Here is an 18,374-nt window from a genome sequence, read left to right as displayed (position 1 = left end):
CTGGATCAGAGGAGGAATTGGAATTCTGGAGAGGATAACAGGAGATGAGCACAGAGGAAAGGTTGGGTGGTTTTTTCCCCTTTAAACGATCAGGATGTATTTGTTAATGAGGAGTTTTCAGTAGTTATTTAATAAATTAACAGGAGAAGAACTTGGTGGCTCAGCTGCGCGCCCATCTGTGGCACAGAACATCTCGGAAATGTCTGGCCAGAAATTGGGGTTTGGTGACATGTTACCCTGAAAGGATCCTGGGACCAAGGCAGCTCCCCTGGGACCATCAGAGATGTGACACAAGGAGCACAAACAGGACAAGGTCCCTGCTCTCTAACGGGATATCCAGGGAAAGCAACAAATTCCTGTCAGGATTTGGGCTTTGGGCAATGCCCGACCTTCTACCCCAGGACACTGCTGGCCTTGGCACCACCTGGCACTGCTCCCTGCCAGCTCTGTGCCCTCCCAGGCAGAGCTCTCCTCACTGGGCCGAGTTTTCCTCGCTGGGGGCTCAGAGCTCTCCTCCCTGGGTCCATGTGGACTCAGCAGTAACAGAGATTTTATTCTTCATGCTCTGGTTCTGAGCTTTTGTCTTGGTGTGGTACTGACAGATACACAACCACCACTTGGGATGCAGCCACGTGAACCATCCCACAGCCATCTACAGCACCTCATGGCAATTCCATAACCACTAAACCATCCCATAACCACCTAAACCACCCCATGGCAATCCCATAACCACCTAAACCACCCCATGGCAATCCCATAACCACCTAAACCACCCCATGGCAATCCCATAACCACCTAAACCACTCCATGGCAATCCCATAACCATCTAAACCACCTTTTGACCATCTAAAACACCCCATAACCACCCCTTAATGATCTAAAACACACCACACCCAACCCCATAACCATTTAAACCACCTCATGGCAATCTATAACACCCAGCAGCCACCTCATAAGGATCTAAACCACCCCGCACACCCCAAAGCCATATAAAGCACCCTAGAGCCATCCAAGAGGCATTTAAACACCCCATAAACATGTAAAAACACACCACAGCCACACAAAAGCCATCCAAAATACCCCATAGCCCTCTAAAACAGGCCATAGCCATCTAAAACACACTAATGCCACCTAAAAGCCATCTAAAACACCTCATAGTCCCCTAAAACATCCCATAACCATCCCATAGCCACCTAAAACACCCCACAAGATTAGGGAAAAGCTCTTTTCATTGTCACACCAAGCCAGCCCAGCTCCCAGCACTGGGAAAAGCAGCGTGCAGCAAGTGCAGGAATACAAACAGCACAAAAACAATCACCGAGATCAAAGGATTTCTGTTTTCCAATCTTCCTCTCCTGTCCCCTTCCCCTGTTAGCTGAGAACTCCCTCAGCCATCCTGTGCCAGGCCAGGAAAATATCTGGGTTAAAATAAATTCTTTTTCAAGTGAGGATGGCAAAAGCCCTGTAGAAGGAAACATTTCCCTGATGGGATTTACAGCCTGCAAAAAAATGTTCTACATCCTCAGAGAGCAGCAGCTCAGGGGCACAAGTAAGTAGCTGAGAACAGGCAGAAACCTGTTAACAATTTCTGGAAGACAAATTCTTCTGGAAGAGGACACTGGCATAAGCACAACATCCTTCACTCACAGCCAAAACAACGCCAGCAGCAGTTCATTTATTTCAGCTTTGTCTGTCTCCTCTGGTTAGTTTTTAACTTTTCCTGTCCAAAAATCTCTGTGCCACCCGGGCTCCCTGGTGACAAAAGGCAAGATAAACAGCCCAGGTAGAGTGGGATGGGTGAGGCAGCTCCTGATGGAGCCAGGGAAGGGCAGGTCCTGGAGTTCAAGGAGAGCATAGACCTCACAATCATTTTTCCCAGCATGACGGGAAAGCACAAACCCTCTTCCCACCCTGGGATCCACATCAGATCCCTGATAAGAGTGAATTTCCTTCAATTCCCCCTTCTACATCCCATATAATGCAACTCTACTTCACCAACACCAGAGATTGTGCTCAATGTTATTAAAGAAATACATTTTTCCATCAGCTGGAGCGATAGAAAAGCTGTTCCCAAAGCGATAACGTGAGGCTGGGGATGGCAATTCCTATTTTTACTCTCCTCAGAATGTTATCAGCGTAGAGGAAAGGGAACTTCCAGATAAGCACTCACAGTCTCTCCTTTCTGAGGCACTGAGATTTATCACGGGGGGGTTCTCACAATCACACACCTCAACAGCAGGAAACGCTGGAGTATCGCCCTCATCTCCATCCTGCCGGCCTTTCCTCAGCCCCAGCCATCCCAGGATCCCGCAGCAAGGAGCTGTTTTGTCATTTAACGATGTCCAGGAGATGTGACTTACCCCCCCACAATTGTCAATTTCCATTTTTCATCAGTGCCCTGATGCCAAGTTCACCTACAGCCTTTTCTTCCTTTGTTTTCTAGGATTAACATGATGTGAATAAACTGTTTCTGTGCCTTCCAACTTCACAAACTGAGCCAAGTGGAGAGGACTTTTCCTTGGAGAAGTGCACAGGAAGGAGGACAGCATCCTCCAGAGATGCTTCAAGGAGCACAGATTGGTTCCAAGTTTGTTTTCTGCAACATTGAGGGGATAAATTAAAAGTTGTTGCCCTCAGGAAGCATTTCTTGTTTGCATTTACATAAAATTTTCTTGATTTGAAGATTTTGAGTAAGTCCTACAGGGATTTGACCTTTTTGCTCGGATGCTGCAATCCTAAGACCTTCCTGCAGAAGCCAGAACCACTCTTTGCCCAATATGGGGAACAGAAACTCAGATTTGTATCAATTTTTGCTTATTTCAGCCATTCTTCAGTACAATGATCCAAAAAGAAACGGTGAACTCCATTCCTCCTTAAGTCATTATTCCTGCTGGCTCCAGGAGCACTCAGATGTTCCTGTTCAAAGGCTGGATAAACAGCCAGAAATCCAGATGCAAAACAAAAACTACCAGTGGGAGGCTGAAACAAAAAGAGATAAAACTCCTCCAAAAAAAAAAAAAAAAATTACAAGACTCTTGCTGTTCTGCAAATTCTGATGAAGAAGGAGGTGGACAACTCCAAGCTGAGACACAAAATGGATGTGGGGAAATCTTCAGAGAGCTGCTGAGGATGACAACAAGGGCAGTGATTCCTGTCACCTCCAGGCTGACAGGACTTCCAGTGCATGACATATTTTTACAGAGAGAAGTCCACACACAACAGGGATTTAATCCAGAAGCAGACTGGATTCTCCACAGGCTCCCACTCCTGAAATGGTGGAGAGTTCTGCCCAGCTTTTGGCATGTGCTCTGTTTTTCCACAAAGAAAACCCCCTCTGTGATTTGGCTGCTTCTGAAAGGCTCAGATAACAGAGCCTGTCTTTCAGATGAACTTTCCTCTCAAAAACTGGTGCTCAGATGTGCCTACACAGATGGGTTCAGCTCTGAACAACACAGGGCTGGGAATCCAGCAGCTCAGAACGGCCTTGGGTGCTTTTGGGCAGCCACAGCTTCTCTGGGCTCCCTGTGCCAGGGCCTCAGAACCAGAAATTCCTGCCCAAGATCCCATCCAGCCCTGCTCTCTGGCAGTGGGAAGCCATTCCCTGTGTCCTGTCCCTCCATCCCTTGTCCCCAGTCCCTCTCCAGCTCTCCTGGAGCCCCTTTAGGCCCTGGCAGGGGCTCTGAGCTCTCCCTGGAGCTTCTCCTCTCCAGGTGAACATTCCCAGCTCTTCCAGCCTGGCTCCAGCCCTCAGACAATCCTCATGGCCTCCTCTGGATCACTCCAGCAGCTCCACATCCTTACACATAACTGGCTCATCCCCAATTCCATGAATTATTTCACAACAGATTAAATATTTCATCCCAGGATCAGCTCAAGTCTTGCTGAAACGGAGCCTCAGTTGGCTCCTGGCGGGTCCTGGTGGGCCACGGGCAACTGAGGTCAGCTCAGCCAGAACATGCAACACATCTGTTCCCTTTGTTCTGCAGGAACATCAGGACAGGCCAGCAAAATGAAAACCAGCAGAATTTGCCTTTCAAATGCTCACAGTAAAAATGTCATTCAAAACATCAGCAGCCAGGAGGTCTCTCCCAAAGAGATGAGCCCAAAGTGAGCCATGACAAGGCGCAGACAAAGCCCACCCGCACACAGGGACCACTGCTCAGCATTCCCAGCAGGAAAGTTGCTCCTTCTCCTGGAAAAACAACCTCAGAAAACGCCCCAAATCCGCTCAATTAAACCCGGGCTGGAGTGAAATTCAAGTGCTTTCCTTGAGGCTGCAGCGAGGGATCCCTGCCTGCCCCAGGGCATCCAGTTAACACCAAATTGCATTTCAAATAAAGCTTTGCCAGGCACCTGCAGAATAAATTTTCTGACTTTATGCAAGGGTGAAAAGAGAAACGATTTGGATCTCTGGATCACAGGGCTATGATATGATTTTAGGTCCCTCTGGAATCCAGGATTTTGAAGAAGATTCCTCATCCATTCAGATCCAAGTGGAAGATGTGAATGAGGCTTTGCAGACTTGATCCTACCTGGCCAAAAGCTCATGGACAGACACTCAAGACAGTCCCAAACAATACCAGCAGAGACCTTTCCAAAATAAAGAAAGTTAGCAATCTACTTGGAATTTTCTTATCCTGCCCAGAGTATCAGGTCAGATACATTAAAGCCTAATTCAAAATAAAATGCAGTAGGAGCCTCCCAAAGGACCAATAACAATATCCTTTCCCCATTGTCCCGGCTTTGTTTGCTTGGGAACAAAGCACACAGATGATTTCAGCATTCCAGAAATTTATAAACAGGGGATGCCTTGTTTGCCCATCTTTCCTGCAGAAAGCATAAACGTGTTTTATACCTGCTTGCAGCACTTGGGAAAAATGAGATAAAATTAAGAGCTCTCAAGGAATCCAGGAACAAAATGGGCTGTGGGGATTCTGTATGGAGAAATCCTCTTTTTGGGACCCAACAACACCAGGACATTGCTGCCACAAACACAAATCTTGCTCAATTGTTCAAAATAAATTTTAAGAAGTCCAAACTAAAGAAACACACCAACACTCCTGCCCCAACGAGCCCAAAATTAATTTTACTACAACAATTACTGACTGCCACTATTTCCTATTCTGATACGACCAGAATTAGTTCTGTATTTACTATGCCTTAGGCTTGGAGCTATTTTAAGGAGCCACAATTTCCCAAATTCCTATTGCCAAACATCCCGTGTTGCAATCAGACAAGAGTTACAGCTTTTAAAGACTGATCAAAGAGCAGCGACATGATGCAATTGTTTAGATGTTTCCAGGGAGACTTAAAAAGCCAGAAAACACCTGGTGGTTTTAAGAGGTCCTCATGGGAGTTCTTAAACACAGAGTTGGAAATTACACAAATGCCTCTGTGGTTTCTGAGTGTTGTTTCTTTTTGGCCCCGCAAATTAACGGGATCTCTTTAATACCTTTGATAATTTATTAGCTCCTGCTCCACTGCTGCAAAGCCCTAAGCAGCAAATCTCTGATGCCACCAGTTCTGCAAATGCATTGCTGCCTGTGATATTTATGTGCTGCATCACTCTAGTTATTGATTTGAGGTGCTGAAACCATCTTGGAAAGTTCCTCTTCTGCCTGAAATCACAATATTTTGCCATGTTTACATCCCACAGATACAATTCATCAGTGCATGTAGAACTAATGCATATTTTTAGCATAAAATTATAATAGAAACACAAATACTACAAGGGATTTTTAAGAACAGCATCATGTGAGAGTTAAGTGAGATTAAGAGAAAAATAAACCACAAATCCATAAAACACAACCACAAGCCCCCCAAAAAACCCAAGAAATGTCATCACCTGCCTTTGGCTGAGGGAAGAGGGGACTTCCCTACACTCCTGCCTTGCCCTTCACAGGATGGAACAAATCGCTGCTGAACGGGCTCATTTTCCCCCTTGGGCTTTGTTGCTTCTGTCCCCGAGGAAAATTCCAGTTTCCCTGCAGGGATAAAGGTTCCTGTGAGCCCTGGAGGCAGCGCCCATGAATGGCTGCAGTGTTCAGGGCCAGAGCCACTCATGCTCCCCAAAACAATTGGTGTTTGTGGCTCCTCGGGCAGCAGCCCACTGGGCATCAACAAAGGGCTGGTATCACGTCAGGGAGAAAATTTCAAAAGAAATACAAGATTTTCTCAAAAAATCCACCTTTTTCCTTTCATACCTTCTCAAAAAATCCACCTTTTTCCCATTTTCTCCAAAAACTCACCCTTTTTTGTTTCATACTTTCTCCAAAAACTCACCTTTTTTTGTTTCATACTTTCTCCAAAACCCCACCTTTTTCATTTCCTCCTTTCTCCCCAAATCCCCCTTTTCCATTCCATATTTTCTCCAAAAATCCACTTTTTTTTGTTTCGTATTTTCTCTAAAAATCCCCCTTTTTTGTTTCATCCTTACACATCGAAGCAACTCTCAACCACCAACTCAACCAACTCAACGAACCAACTCAACAACCACCACCAAAGCCACGGCGTGTCTCAAAATAAGAAGCAGGTGGGAAATGAGTTTAACTAAGTGAAAGCTCCAGCTCAGCCACACTCAAGTCATTAAAAAACGAGGGCAGATCTTGCTCTGGAAATCAATTTTTATGACAAAGTCTTTTATGCACGTAAAGCCACACGTGCAAGATGTTTTCTGTGTTCAGGCTCTGATTATTCAAAGCAGAAATTCAAAGCCCATCACCCTCGCCAGCTCCAAATTCTTCCCTGGTTATCCTGGGAAGGTGAAGAGCAGAGATGGGATCCTCCAAACCCTGTCCTTAGGTGGGATTTTCATCCCCATTCACTCTAGGCATCCCTCAAGCCTCACTTCAATTCCTGCTTCTCTTTGTCCTCCCTTTCCCAAAATCTCTGCTCCCCCACAAAGCCACTTCTGCCCCTGGGAACTAAAAATCAACTGCCTGAAGTTTCCCTTCTAATCGAATCCCCAAATCCCACCTTGCTTTATTCTCAGTCAAACCATCCATGGACTGTCTCTATCCATTGTTATTTGTACAGAAATCACACCTTAAAAACATTTTCCTCTGTTTTGTCTTGTTCTGTTGCCTTTGATTCATTTCTTTTGGTGGCAAGGATCAATTTCTTTGTATAGACATAAACGTGTGAAATGCACATTACCCAACACTGAAACTCTACCAGTTTATCTCCCAAACTCCTTTCCCTCAGCAGAGAGAGTGAATCAAACATCTTTGAATAACAAAATAGTCATTTAAGATGGTTAAAGGTGTCCAAAGCACTGCTGGATGGACACAAAACAGCACAAGACGTGGTTTATGCTCAGCTTCAGAAGAGCTGATAGAAGGCACTGAATTTAAGAGTTTCTAATACATCAAAATTCAGCAAAATTAAATTTTTTTAAAAACCATTTACCAGAGTTCTGAATAACTAATACTCAGCTGTGACTGCATTTCTAGCTGAAAGATCAGCCCCTCATTGCCTTCTCCCTTCCCCCAGCCCCTGCACAGCTGGGCACAGTTCTGCAAACGCTCTCTGGCAGGACAGTTCCTTCCTCTCCTCCTTTCCCACGCTCCGGAGCTGGTTCCGATTACAGCTCCCAGTGACGGCCTTGGGAATGAAGGGAAAAACCAAAAAAAAACCCTCCAGGATGGCCTGGCCATCCTTGAATCCCGTTCCAGTAAAAGTACACAGAGCAAAACTGCCCTGGAAGAACACGGTCAGCAACACCAGCATCCCACATGGTATTAGCTCCTGAAAACAGAAATGTAAAACTCTCTTCACAGAGAAAGTTTTGAGAGTTCAGTGATTTTTTCAAGGAAATTATTCAAGTTTCTTCTTCAGAAAATTCTGGTGAACGAGGCCAAATTTCAAGGGTAAATAGTTTGATGCAATGCAGTTGAGCTTCTTCAGGACAAATTACAGCTCGAGTTACACATGCACAAAACTGATAAATAACTTTATATATATACATATATTAAAAATTTGATACATATATATAAATATATAAAAATAACGGGCAGTTCACCTGTCAAAGATGCTGTTTTGAGGCACCCAAAACTGACCCAAGGATCTGAAGCCCCTCCTTGAAAAATGCCCCATTATGACAGACCCATTATCTCAACACCACAAGCTCCTAAGCCTATTTGTAATAGTTCAAACTATGTAATGTAAATAGGTCATTATTTAAAGAGAGTTCCCTGTTTCCACCTTTTCCTTTCCTCTCCACCTTCCCAGAAATATTTGAGTCTCTACAACTTCCTCTCCCCCCACTTGTGCCGGGAAGCAGTGCTGGAGTGGGAGGTTTGCCTGTGGAAAACAGATTAGAATTAAGTGTTGGATCTGTGGCCTTGAAAATTGCCCTCAGCTGAGTTTTTAATTTGGGCTTTTCAAGATCGAGCAGCACACGTGTAATTTAAAAGCAATTTGAAGCAGCAAGGTAGGGAGTTTGACTTCAAATTAATGAGCTTTTGACATCTGCAAACAAAATGATAACGTGAACCCATTTAAACTCAGGCCTGTGTTTAACAGGGAAAGCATCTATCATTTTAACGTGGTTACACAAAGGCTTTTCTGCTGCAATCTGAAAGCTGTTCCACCACAATCCTCCTCTCAGCAGCAATTTGCAAACTTTGTTGTATCAGATTAGTGGAAAGACAGGCTGCAGATCAATTAATATCATTGAATAATTAAATGTTTTAAGTGACATTCTGCAGCATGATTGAAGACATCCATGAAAACCAAATTTAAATTAACCAGACTCAGTCCCTGAGACATGGAAACCCACAGAACACGGGGTACAAACATTATTTATGGCCTGTTTAAATCAGGATTTTACTACTCAGGAAAGGCCCAGCACTGCAGCTCTAGCAATATCCCAGCAGAAACCAAGACTAGGAATGCAGAGGAAAATTAATCCTCCAAGGACAATCAGCAAAGACGACAAGATTAAAGAGCAAAAGACAATCAAGATGGAATTCACCAAAAGAAACAGTGCACAGAGTGAGGGAAGGGTTAGGAAGGAAAACTGCTTTGAAGCTGAGGAATTACAGCTCTTGGCAAAGAAATATTTACAGATTCTTCATCAAATATCCTGCAAACCAGAGGGTCTGTAAGCAGGAATTTTCATCGCTGGCTTCAAGTTGTGATCACGCTGATTTTCATTTACCAGAGTTAGATTTTCTTTGGGAGGAAAAATTCAATTAAATGAACCAAGGGAGGTAAGAAATTACGGGAGCAAATGCCAAGATAAAAGCAGGCATTGTATGAACCTCCCAGCTTTGGGAATTCACAGACAGGACAGCAGCAGCCCCTGGGGCACCTGTGGGATTCAGGATCACTGACAGGGAAGTACCAGCCCTTACAACCAACCCCAAGTCAACCACTCCATCCTCATCCCAACCCACATCATCCCACAGCTATGGGAAAAATGGGTTTGGAACCTTTGAGTTCCCAGTTCATCCCAGTCTGGCTCAACCAAAATTGCTCTGCTGGTCTTCAAGGGGCACCAGGATGAACCACGGCAGCTCTGGTTCAGCTTCCTCCAGACCTTATTCCAGGTGAAAGAGATTGGTTTTGGTGGAAGGGAAGAAAACTCAAACCCCAATTAATGGAACACCCTAATTAAAGAAACTCCAATTAAAGGAACACTCAAGCAGCAGGAAACGTGGAATCCACTGAGCTCAGGAGGGTGAGATCTTGCCACAGATGTGCAGTTGGATATTTCATTCTAAATTATTTTCTCCAGAGCAAAACTTCAAGTTGGGGAGGTTTATCCTCCAGCTGCCCTGATTTTTGTGTCTTGATCTTTTAGAAGTGACATGAATAACCCACTTCTCACTTCTTCCCTTGCAAATCTGTTCTTTGCTTTCTCTTTCAAATTGATTATCCTACTGAACCAAAGCCTTTCCAAGTGCTCATTCTTCCCGGTGGTTCTTGCTGCTGCATCCCTGTTTGTGTGTTATCTTCAGGGAACAGCTGTTCTGGCACAGCTCCTTCCAGCTGCTGGGGCATCCTCACACTCCTGTGGGAAAGAGCTGCCTCTTCCCAACACAGGAATCCCAAAATTGGCACTTCGAGAGCTCAGGTATTTTTTTTAGTTTATGTCTCATCTCACCGCTGCCTGATTTACAGTTTTGTTTTTTGGTTTTACCTGCTCAGATCTCTCATTCTTACAAAAAAAAAAAATTTGTTGTACATTAGGAAAAGGAAATCTCAGCTAAGACAAGCTTTCAGGACTGAGCACTTTTTCTTTTTCACAGAAGGGATAAAAGTGATAGAAAACCCCAGAACTGAGTTGTTGCACATTTCCCAGTGACAATTCACTATCACTGCAAGCAACAAACCAATCCAGCCAATTTCTTCCCAGTTTTATTTCTCCCCTCAGCCAGGAAACACCTTTGAACACAGACAGATCTCTGTGAGCAGATTTGACTTTGCCATTTCAGCACTGAGTCAGTGCCAGCAGCCAAAGGGAAAAGGGCATTTTTGGGGCAGAGGATGTCACTGCTGAGGCATCCTCTGCAGGAAACACAGACGATTTGGGCAGGCAGAGGGATAGCAGGGATGGAATTGTTATTATACCTGCAGTATGTTGGCTGAACGTGCCTTAAAAACGCACTCCATGATGTGAAGAACTCAAAATTAAATCCTGTACAAACACTTCAACAAAATGCTGCTGCTCAGTTCCTCCTAATCGCTGCCTTATCAGGATCTCATTTCAGCTCTGGCTTACACAAGTATTAAATGTATTTGTACAACAAACCTGAAGAGATATCCACATTTCAGCAAGAAGTTTGGAATAAATACAGGCAGGGGTTTTTTACTGTTAACACTTAGAGCATTTGGGATTGTGTAATTCAGATCAGACAGACCAGGATGAAACCCTGTGCAGAAAGGCATAATGAGCAAAAAATACAGGATTAGAGTTAGAAAAGACGCAGAAATCCTGCACAGGGCATCCACTCCTCATTCAGCCCGAATTCTGCTGCATCACAAGACAGCTCAAGCAACACCCAAATCATTCCCTGAGACAGTTCTGAGCCCATAAAACCAGAGCCACATCCAGGGGAGCCCTAAACGCTCCACCAAGACCAGGCAATTCCAAACTCCTTCATAATTCATGGCTCTAATTCACACCACTTCCCATGCTGGGCACAGAACGATATTGCAGCTTACAGAGGGATTCTGCTGCCATTAATATTGCAGCAGGAGATCAATAATGAAATGCCCATCAAGGAGCAGAAAGCCGCTCACTGCGGGCATCCAAACAGCATCCCTCAGGTCTGGCTCCTCGGCATCCAAACAGCATCCCTCAGGTCTGGCTCCTCTGGTTCCTCTGCTGCTTCCCATCCTGCAGAGATGCAGGAAAAACTGCAGCCTCCCTGGGACAAACTGCAGCCTCCCTGGGGGTGCTGGATGAGGAGCAAGTGACAGAGTTGGAGTCTGAGTCACCAAACCCATCCCATTGTGCTGTTCCCACCATGCTGCTTGTAAAGGAAATATGGTCCCTCCCTGCCAGCCTTCCCTGGAATAAGGATGGAATTGCAGCTTCTTACCCAAAACATCTGTTTGCAACCTCTGCTTCTGAGGAATTTTCATGACGTGTCCAGAGACAGAATAAGAATAATTCACTTTAAATCCCCATGTAAGGCAGGTTTTGGCCACCCAAACATCACCATTCATGGCTGATGGCCTTTGAGTGCTCTGACACCACACACGGGATCTCCACCTGCTGCTCAGCCCTGCCAGCAATCCATGCTGAGGAATAATTTGGAAACAGAGACCGAAACACAGCATCACATTTACAAAGTGCCAACATCATGCCCAGGAGGGACCAACACAACCCTCAGGCTCTCTGTAATTGAATCATTTTCCTGCAGAAGCTCCCACTCCTTCATCGAGCACACTGAGCAGGGTGGACTGTGTGCTCCCAATTATCATTCCTTGGGATTTTCCTGCTTTCCCTCCTCCACAGCATTCCACACCTGCTCTTTTTTATTTCCCACTGCAGCTGAGCTGCTCCAAAACGTTGAACAAATTTACCTGGCATCACCAAGCATGAAGAACATAAAGCACTTTGCTGATAACAAGAGCTGGAGAGGGGCTTTTGACAAGGCAGTGACAGGAATGGGTTTTAAACTAGAGGGGACATTTAGTTGGGATATTGGGAAGGAATTTCTCCCTGGATGGGTGGCCAGGCCCTGGCACAGGGTGCCCAGAGCAGCTGTGGCTGCCCCTGGATCCCTGGCAGTGCCCAAGGCCAGGTTGGAGCAGCCTGGGACAGTGGAAGGGGTCCCTACGTGGCAGGGGTGAAATAGGATGGGCCTTGAGGTCTCCTCCAAGCCAAACCCTCCTGTGTTCCTGTAGCACATGGATCTGACTCTCAGAAAACACCAAGGACATCTGTGACAGGGCAGAATTGCGCTGACTTCCTCCAGCTCTATTTCACTTGGCAGTTTGTCAAACCCTGTCCACTCATTTTTCTTCACAAAACCTCTTAAAAACGAGTGAGAAAAAGGTCACCGAGTACGCCAGACAGAGCTCTGCTGGAACAACAACTCTGAAACCAGCTCGGTTAATAACACAGCTCTGCAGCTTTGGTCAGGACATCAACAGCTCCAGAAACCCAACAAACTCCAAAATCCTCCTCCGGGGCTGTCACCTTCCAGCTGGGAAGGTGCAGGAGCCCAACCTGTGCAGGGCAAGGAGCAGCTCCACGAGAACCTGTGTGGGACACAAGGTTTGACACAGACATTGAACCCCCTGAGTCCCCCAACTATCCTTGTCCAGCTTCCCATCATTTCAGCATTCCTGACACCACCCAGGAGCTGGGAATGCCACAGAGGGTGAGCGAAGAAGAACAAGACAAAGAAAATTCATGGATTAAAGGCAGTTGGTTTATAGAAAGCCAGCCCTTACTCACACATGAAAAACCTCGACTGAGTTTGTTAACAGATAGATAACCATAAATGTACCAGGTAGAAAACAGGAAAAAAAACCCAAGATACAAACATAAACTAGGACCCAAATGTGCTGAAATTCCCCATTTAGCACCTGAGCAGAAATTCCTGCAGCCCAAACAGCCCCAGCACCCTGCTTTAGGTACATAAAGACGTCTGGGTTTGTTAAAGGTGTCAGCAAAGCTTCCAAAGCAGGGATTGAGTTTTGCTCGGTGCTGGGGAGAATCCCTGCATGTCAGGAATACAGAGCAGCATCAGTGACAGCCCGGCGGGGCCAGGGGAGCACAGCCATCCCTTTATTTGGGAGCACAGCACAGCAATCAAACACTACGCCCACACCAGTTTGTTCCTCGCATTATTTTCTTCCCCTCCTTCTCGCACATTTCTGAGCTCGCTCCACACATTTCAGCTCGTCCCGGCACTTGACAAAACAAATGTTTTCAGCTGAATTTCGCTGGGCTCTGCTGATCCATCACCCCACAAGGGATGTTTGCATCCCCACCAGCATGGCCCCCTCATCCTGGGGACCTCAACCTGCTTGTCCCGCTCCATCCCCACCCCTTTTCACCCCAAGCACAGAGCAGACAGGGATTACCCCATAGACACCTCGCTACCCCCATTAAAACTCCTCTCAGAGCCCAAATTCCACCTTGCTCAAGAACAAGACCAAGCCAGTCCCCCCAAACCACCTAAAACTTCCCACTCCAAGGTTTAACTGGTTCCATTTATCCCCCAGCAAAGCCAAGTGGATGATAACGTCCGTCCAGGATGAGGAAAGCACATTTTATCTGCATTTAAATCTCTGCTAAACTACACCCAGCTTCCAGCTGAACGTCATTAGTTTTCATCAGAAGTTACTTAGTTATTTATTTATTTACAAGCCCCAAACACAACACGCACAGAAGGTACAGCTGTCATGTACTTTAATTTCTTTTTTCCCAATTCGCTGCATCTTTAGTTCTACTTTCCGCAGATTATAACATCGTAGGGGAAAAAAATATAATAATAATAAAGAAGAAAGCTCGTTAAGCACTGTCTTTTCTTTCAGCTCAGCAGCGTGTACCCCATCCAAATCAGACACAGACACACACATCAGACACAGCTGAACACACAGCAAATCACCACCCGGAGAGGAGCCTCGCTGGAGAACCGGGAGAAAACCCAGGAGACAGCCTTTCACCATCAGCAAACACTGTTCCCCCACAGCAAACACCCATTAACCCTTTCCGCAGAGCCGCGAGAAAAGAGAATAAAATCCCGGGATGGGAGGCAGCGAAAAGCCGCGTGAAAGCCAAACTAATAAACGGAACAAATGGAAATAGAGGGAGTTTAAACACACCAGCCTCGGCCGTGGCAGAGCAGAGCAGAGCAGTTCGTGCGCAGCCCCCGGCCCCGCTCACCTGAACGCGGCCCCGCTCCTTCCACGAGGGGATGGATGAGAAGCGACGGGAGATAATCGCTTTTAAAGGCGCAGCTCAGGCGGCAGCCCCGTCCCGGGAGCGGGGCAGAGCCCGGGGGAGCGCGCCCGGGAGGGATCAGCCGGGGTGTCCAGGGATACCCGGGATGCGCGGGGATGTCCAGGGATGCGTGAGGATACCCAGGGATGTCCAGGGATGGGTGAGGATACCCAGGGATGTCCAGGGATACACAGGGAAGCCCGGGGATGTCCGGGGATGCGCGGGCAGGCGGCGGTGCCCGTGTCCCGCATCTCCCGAGCGCGGCGCAGTCCCAGCCCCGCCGGGCACCCGCGTCCGCCCGGCCGGCGCTGTCCCCGCGGCGGTGTCGCTGCCGGGCTGTCGCTGCCGCGCCCAGGGCCGGCCCCGGGCAGCGCGGCGCTCTCCCCGCCCGTGCCCGGCTGGGCAGCCCCGCACCGAGCGGAGCCGCTCCCGGCACCTGCGGCCGGGGCATCCCCGCTCCCTGCCCGCTCCCCCCGCCCCCGCTCCCCCGCTCACCTGCGCGGCGGCGGCGGCTCCGCGGGCCGCTGGCGGCGCGGCCGGGCCGGCCGGGCAGGCGCTGTGGGCCGGGGCGGCGGCTCCCGGCAGGAAATTTCCCTCTGGCCGCCGCCTCCTCCCGCTCCCGCGGCCGCTCCCGAGCCCGCGCTCAGCCTCGGCCCGGCCCGGCCCGCGGCGCCGCCTGGCGGACACGGCCCGCACTGCAGCGGGAGCGGCGCGGCCGGGGGACGGCCTGGGGGCTCTGTCAGCGCCACGGCTGCGACAGCGACAGCGACAGTGACAGCCACAGCCCCGCCACCGCTGAGACAGCCACAGCCCCGCCGCTCCCCGGCGCGCTCCGGCTGTGCTGCGAGCGCCCAGCTCCCCCCCGAGCTCCTCCCGGCTCCGCGCCTGCCCGTGTCCCCATCCCTACACCTGCCCGTGTCCCCATCCCCGTGTCCCCATCCCCGTGTCCCCATCCCTACACCTGCCCGTGTCCCCATCCCCGTGTCCCCATCCCCGTGTCCCCATCCCCACGTGCCCCCGCGATGCAGGAGTGGCCCCTGGCTCCAGGCCGTGTCCCCTCGCTGCCCAGCCCGCCCGGGGTGTGTCGCTCAGGGACACACCTGAGCCTGGCGGTCCCCAGTGTCCCCTCCAAGGGCCAGCGGAGCGGGACGGGGACACCCGGAATAGAACGGGCAGGTGGGAAGGTAGGGCAGGGAGGGGGGAGGAGGGGATTAGCGGAGTCACGGCGGCTCCAGGCACATCTCGCTGCCTCTTGGCTCCGCTCCCTGCCACGCACCTCTCCCGGAGCCGGAGGAGCCTCCCAGCAGGAGCAATCCCTGCTCCAGGAAGGATCCTAAAAGTCTTTCCTAACCTTAATGGAGCTTACTTGCTTTCAAACATCCAGTGCCCATACACACCATATTTAACTTTTCTAAAAGATGTCCCAGAACATGAAAAGCTTCCCAGCAGGAGAAATCCCTTCTCCAGGAGAGATCCAAGTAATCTTAAAAGTCTTTCCCAACCTAATGTTTCTATATTTTACTTTCGACCTCTCCCATACCCATGCACACCACGTTTAAGTTTCCTAAAGAATGTCCCAGAGCAAGAAGAGAATCCCAGCAGGAGAAATCCCTCCTCCAGGAAAAATCTTAAACGTCTTTCCTAACCTTAATCTAACTCTGGATTACTTTTAAATCCCCAGTGCCCATACAAACCATATTTAAGTTTTCCAAAATATGTCCCAGAACAAGAAAAGCATCTCAGCAAGAGAAATCTTGCCTCATGGAGAGATCCAAGTGATCCTAAAAGTCTTTCCTAACCTTAATCAACCTCTGGATTACTTTCAAACCCCTCAATGCCCATGGACACCATATTTAACTTTTCCAAAAGATGTCCCAGAACATGAAAAGCTTCCCAGCAGCAGAAATCCCTTCTCCAGGAGAGATCAAAGTAATCTTAAAAGTCTTTCCCAACCTTAATGTTTCTATATTTTACTTTCAACCTCCCCCATACCCATGTTTAAGTTTCCCAAAGGGTGTCCCAGAGCAAGAAGAGCATCTCAGCAGGAGAAATCCCTCCTCCGGGAGAGATCCAAGTGATCCTAAAAGTCTTTCCCAACCTTAATGTTCCTATATTTTACTTTCAACCTCTGCCATACCAATGCACACCATGTTTAAGTTTCCCAAAGGATGTCCCAAAACAACAAGAGTATCCCAGCAGAGGAAATCCCTCCTCCAGGAGAGATCCAAGCAATCTTAATAAATTTTCCCAGCCTTAATGATTCTCCATGTTATTTTCCAACCCCCCACAGCCACACAGGCAATATTTAGGATCTCAGACAATTAGGGGGTGTAAAGAAAGACCCACCAGGAGGAAAAAAATATATCAGAACATCTGTGAATATTTGTGTCTTCTGCAGGAAACTTCACCAGGGCCTACTTACGTCCCTTTGGCATCGTGTTGATGAGGAAACAGCCATTTAGTGGGAGGTTGAAATTCCATGAGCAGACATGGCAGAGCAAGAGGGCTCAGCACCAGGGAGGAGTTGGATTTTAATGAACATTTTTGCAGATCAAATGCTGCAAGTCAGCGATTTTCTGGCTGGGAAGCATTTGCAAAAGAATTGGATATTAATTTAAATGAGTGCTTATGGCCAGGTGATAAAATAAATAGAATTATTACACATGTTGGACAAAATGACCACACTTTTATTAGTGCAGGAATTAAGGATACTGTCAGGCTGTGTGGTCCCAAAATTAATTAGTCATGGGACAGAAATGGGAAGCCAAGTTGTACAATAAAGTTTTTAATTCATTCTTTGGTGTGAAGGGATTTGCTGGACAGAAGGGGAACATCTAAATAAATTGTGCAATTGTGAGATAAAGTTGTAGCAAGAACTTCATCCAGTCTTCCACACTCAGGTCCATAATTGATGATTATATTGATAATTTAGCCTCGTTAGTCCCCAGCTCTGCATCCTCCCAGTCTCACCCAGGATGCTCCAAGGCCAGGTTTATGCCACTTGTGTTTTCCAGGATTCATTAACGAGCTGGAGCCAACAGCCTGAGGCTGATTTTTTTTGTTGGCTGCAGAAAAGCAACCCAGGGTGATGCTCTGTGATAGAGAGCTTCAGCCAGAAATCTAGATTTAAATCCATCCAGGAGTGGGGATCTGAAGGATGAAGTGTCTTAAAACCCAATTTCAGATCTGTCCAGACAAGGTCTGAAGGGAATTTCTGCTGCTGAGAAAGGGGAGAGGATGAGAAACGAGGCTGCTCTGGGATTTGCAGCCGTTTAGTAACAATTGAATTACCTTGACAGAAGGAAGACAGAAGCTGTACCAAAAAATAAATTTGAGAAAGTGGAAGGCTGAAACGTTGTGCAAAAATAAGATAACAACGAGCAGATGAGCCCACATTTCTCCCAAGCCTGGGATAATCCAATATCCAACAGGGGCTTCTCTTCCTCCACCTCCCAGCCCAGTGCTCAGGTGTCTTTTCCTCTCTTCCCATCACAAATCCAACCTCTCTCAGCAGTTGGCAGCTCTTTGGCAGCCGTTTCACCTTGGCTTCCAATTTTCCAGAGATGCTGCAGGGCCTCCCACGGCTCCTGGCTGGCTCCAGCCCCTGCAGCCCATCCTTGGAAGGAACATTATTCCAGCAGAATTGGTGGGAACCTCACCTGGAGCAATTCCAGGCACTCTGCTGCTCTCTGGTACAGAGGCGTCACCTCTGCCTCAAGCTCAGGGAATAAATGACAGGAAAAAGGCAGTATTTAACACCAACATTTTATTTTGGGTAATTCCACCATGATAACCTTGGTGGCAGCACAGTAAATTGGTCTCCTTGCTGATGTGGTGGAACAAAAATTACAAATTCCTGAAAAAAATCAGGAAATCAGAGGCAGAACAGCAAAAAACTGACACAGACCCAGGATTTCTGACATATCAGCCTGAAAGTACAGGAAAAGCTCTTCAAAGCAGGAAT

At 47.6% G+C, this 18,374-nt stretch overlaps 1 protein-coding gene across 1 annotated transcript in view; it reads right to left on the bottom strand.

The window, feature by feature from the left end:
- The window catches only part of PTPRE (protein tyrosine phosphatase receptor type E), an 80,678-nt gene extending 74,785 nt beyond the window's left edge, over positions 1 to 5,893 (bottom strand). The window contains exon 1 of the mRNA XM_083866537.1: positions 5,846 to 5,893. The gene's annotated coding sequence lies outside the window, so the exon portion shown is untranslated. The remainder of the gene's footprint in view (positions 1 to 5,845) is intronic.
- Positions 5,894 to 18,374: the final 12,481 nt, after the last annotated feature.

This window comes from Zosterops lateralis (genome assembly GCF_965231275.1).
Source record: "Zosterops lateralis genome assembly, chromosome: 8".
Classification (NCBI taxonomy): domain Eukaryota; kingdom Metazoa; phylum Chordata; class Aves; order Passeriformes; family Zosteropidae; genus Zosterops; species Zosterops lateralis.
This window is presented reverse-complemented; position numbering and strand designations above follow the sequence as displayed.